Raw genomic sequence first — 4,921 nt, forward strand, 5'->3', positions numbered from 1 at the left:
GCCAACTGCTGAGCATAAGATAAGCAGCCGATTAGTTGTTAATAATTAATAGACCTGCTATTGGCACTCCAACTTTTACTTATGACACTCCAATTTCATAAATCATTTTTCGAGCCCCAATTAAAGATTAAAACACACCATTGAAACATTACAAAGGTTTGGCTTCTTCTTTTTTTTTTTTTTTTTTTTATGGGTAAGGACAAACTTGAACCCACTTCCATGACCTTAAAAAGTTGGGGATTTCTTCCAAAATATGTGCAACTTATGTCCAAATTATGATTTTTGTATACTGTTAATTTTAATTCCCAAAACATACATTTAGAGTGAATTCATCGCTTTTATAATCAATGAATTCGTTGGTATAACTACAAATTCGTAGATATTAAAAGTGATGAATTCACGAGTTCGTAGGTTATAAAAATGATGAAGGTATATTTTGAAAATAAAAATGAACGATGTATCAAACTTGGAATCTCATTGTATTTAGCGCACAAAATGGAGATTCACCCCTCGAAGTTGTTTTGCAATGTGTCAACCCAACCGAGCTATGGGTCCAAGCCCATTTGGCTCAAGTTATTAGAACACTCATTCAATCAATTTCAATAGTTGTTTACAATTAAGATAAAATAGGATTAACTCTATGGGGTTGGGCTGGTGATAAGTTGAGCCTTAATAAGCCCCTCAAGAAGAGTGGGTCAAGTGTCGCGAAGCTATGAATTTCTTAGGGCCACCCTCGACTCAACTTGTTGCACTTATGACTTTTCGAGGGGGCGGTATGTGTGACCGTGGGATTAGTCCCACCCGAAGGGTGGGGATACCCACGATATCTAAAAGAAATGAAGAAAAAAAAAAATAGATGAGATAAGATTAGGCTCGTACAAATCCAAAACCTATAAATATAAAATAGCAAGAGAAAAAGAGAGAGTACTTCTAATGGAACCCCAACTTTTACTTATTCTCAACCATTTATTTATTTATATTATTTTTTCATTGGGGTGTAACAAGTAAGAGTTGGGGTGCAAATAGAAGTTCTCATTATTAATCAAACAGCAAATCATGTGTCTAACCAGGACCACCTTGGATAGGGTTGGGGTGTGTTAGGAATTGATTCATGTTAAAGGGGCTTGTGGGCTAAGCCGAATTTAGACCTAAGTATTTTGGCTCGACTCATTGATATCCCTACTATCCTATCCCACCCGACATGTGTACTGCAATTAAATAGTTACCTTTTTTGTAAAGGGACATATAGACTTGGGAAACAAATCTAGCCAGTCTTGACATCTCAACTAACCCCTAGTAAGTACTTGAGATATACCCTATTTCACAAAACATACTAATAATAAAATAAAGGGTTGGGATCTGTTGACTCCTAAGAATGACTCGTGAAATAAACAAATGATCCCAACTTTTTTAACAAAAAATCCAATTATTGCAATTTGTGAGTATCTTGATTACACAAATCTCAGAGATATTTATCCTTAGGATAAATCTCAGACATATTTATCCTGAGGATAAATCTCAACCGTTGAATTCTACATCCAAAGGGTTGGGATCATGAGTTTTTTCACGAGTCATTCTTAGGAGTCCAGGGATCCTGATCCTAGAATAAGAAAATCTATGAACAAAAAGAACAAAAAATATACCTCAGTTTATTTATGAGAACTTCTATTTGACACCCTAACTTTTAATTGATACACCCCAACTAAATTTAAACAATACAAATTTAATAGGGTGAGAGTATTGTTCTCTTACTTTGAGAAAGAATGTTAGGCCTGAATATTTTATTTCCTTGAATGGAAAGATATCAAAGAGCGAAAAGCATGAGATCAACATTAAGAGGTTAGTATAAACAATTGTTGTTGATGCCAACTTAATCTTTTTGAAGTCATTGTCGATAGTGGCAATTAATGGTTTTATTTTTATATTATGCCAGCAATCAAGTATTGTGGTGTGGAAATCTTAATTCATATTTTAAACTGTGTATTAAAATTTAGTCGAAGTGAATAAACAATTCATGTAATTGGGGGTGTAATAGGTAAAAGTTGGGGGCCAATAGAAATTCTCTTGTTTTTTTGGGATTCACAATCCTTATAAAACGGGGATTATTCCCAAAACATGCCCAAATTATGTCCAAATTCTGATTTCGATACACTATTCATTTTTATTCCTGAAACATACATTTCAAGTGAAATCGTCACTTTTATAATCAATGAGTTTGTTGGTATATTTACGAATTCATAGATATTAAAAGTGATGAACTTAGGAGTTCTTAAGTTATAAAAATGACGAATGCATATTTTGGGAATTAACTGAAGAGTGCACGGAACTAGGAATTTCATCATTTTCGGTTCACGAAATGGAGATTCACCTTATAAAATGTTGAGAGCTGCTAGCAGCACATCAACTTTTTTACTTATGACACACCAATCCATATGTTGACAACCCCTTAAGTTCAAAAGGGTGAATCTCCTTTTTGATTAATCATCCAATTAAACCATTTTTAAATTCTCAAATTATCTTCTAAACACGGAAAGAAACATAATTTAAACATGTTTTAAACACAATAATTTTATTTATTGCTAAAATCAAGATTGGGTGGTTACAAAAATTGAGTCAAACGATGTGATCTAGGAAGTTTAGTCATCGATCTCATCTGATTACTATCAAGCTCTATAGGGCTTATTAATCGATTTTGGGTTAATCCAATTAATTCTAAAGCATGAAAATTGTCCATGGAATGATAAATATGTGCTAGAATCGCAAAACATATTAAATTAGATGAACATCAATAATGGAAAATATGTCTAGTATGGGCTTCTATATTATTTATAAGGCGTGCAATTTTTTAGAATAAGCTTAGTTATGTGGACCATTCTTTAGTCGTATTATAACAATATACTCTGGGTTATTTTCTACATTTTCACAGTAATTGACAATTTCTAGAGCAAAATTGGAATCAATATTCCTAACATATCTTGATTCAAATCATCCAAACATGCTTAAACATAAATAACACAAAAGGCTCTTATTTCTAACATGAATAAGCATAATTTAATTAAGAGAGCTTCTATTGCCACACCAACTTTTACTAATGCCACGTCAATTCATATGTAAATTACCAAAGAAGTGCACATAGTTGGTGTGGTGTTAGTAAAAGTTGGTGTGGCAATATTAACTCTCTCTAATTAATCCTAACATGTTCAAACATATAAAACGACATCATGTAAATAAAGAATATGATATAACACATTATAAACATGCTCTTAATTAGTGGATAAAAATAATAGTTACAATAAGGAAAAATCAAATGATAATATTTTATAATTTATTTTGGCCCAAGAAAAAAGACTTGATCTCTTGTTGATGATTTAGAGATCATATAATTCTTTTGACTAATAGTATTGAAATTAATTTCAATAGTACCATTAAAATGTTTTATTATGTTTTCTATTTGATGTTCTTCTTTTCGGGTTGGTTCATAGATTTTTTCTCTTTTTCAAGAGTTGTTTAGATCAATGGTGTCCCATTGAATCTGTTTTGGAGTTATAACCGTGTTTCTAAAATTTGTCAGAAACAGGAGTAGTTAAGCTTTTGGTTTGATTTTAATAGGCAACATCTGGTATTAGGGACATCATGGACTTATAATAAATATATATAAATTATAGTGATATTTTTTGAGTTTGGCATGTTGAATAATTTGGTTTGAACTCCTAGAATTAATGATTTAGAAATTGCTAGATCTATCAAAGAGATAGAAAAGTTTCGAAAACAAGTGAAGAACACAAGACCATCATATAATGGTGTCTAAATCATTCCTATTAACTGATCTGAAAATTTGAGATACCTTCTCTCACTGACATGAGCCAGAGTAAAGGTATTTAAGCTTGTTCTAGTTAGATAAACTATTGCCACTTGAATTAAGTCAAAATGAATATAATTGTATTTTTTATTTTGGAATTTTTCTAACAAATTGTGTGGAAGTAATGATATATTTTCTAATTTTGTTGAAATATACATTAATTGTTCTAAAATATTTATGATATAATCATTTTTTAACTTTGATTTGAATTTGTCTGAATTTCTAACCATACAAAACAAAGGAACTCATATGTAAATTACCAAAGAATTACGCACAATTGGTGTGGTGTTACTAAAAGTTGATGAGGCAACAGTAACTCTCTTTAAATGATCTTAACATGTGTTCTAACGTGTTCAAACATATAAAACGACATCATGTAAATAAAGAATTTGACATAACACACTATAAACATGCTCTTAATTAGTGGCTAAAAATAATAGTTACAATAATAGAAAATCAAACGACAAAATTTAACAATTTATTTTGGCCCAAGAGGAAAGGCTTGATCTCGCGGTTAGGCCTGTGCTCTAAGGCCTGTATAAAACAAGTTTTTTCTTCTAACTTTAAGCCCCTTTTAAAGGGATTTTAAAAACCCTTAAACATTTAATAATAAAAAAAAAAAAAAAAAAAACTAGTTTATAAATATGCTTGGCATGAAAAACAAGAGAGCCATGAAGGAAATATCCACATGGAGTCCCTCGAAGCTCAAAGATGCAACGTCCTATTCCCATGTTTTTCTTTTTTTAATAACCATCACTTTTCTTTTTGAAATTCTTTGATATATATATATATATATATCTATCATTTTTTCTCATTTTTGTGTGTGTGTGTGTGTACACGTACGGAGAAGCGGGTGCTTTTGAGGTTTTTTAAGTTTGTGAAGGATTCATTTCAGAATACTTATTATCTTCTGATAATGGGTATTTTTTCAAGTGCTCTACTATATATAGTTATTATGATCTTAGTAGACTTCTCAATTGAAGGACATGGGGTGTGTCGTGAAATTTCTCTTTTATTTGATGATTACCAAGTTTGGTTAGTTAATTGACCTAGCTGATTTAC

This window comes from Akebia trifoliata, chromosome 4, assembly GCF_017979445.1.
Source record: "Akebia trifoliata isolate Shusen 1 chromosome 4, ASM1797944v1, whole genome shotgun sequence".
In the NCBI taxonomy this organism is placed as follows: Eukaryota; Viridiplantae; Streptophyta; class Magnoliopsida; order Ranunculales; family Lardizabalaceae; genus Akebia; species Akebia trifoliata.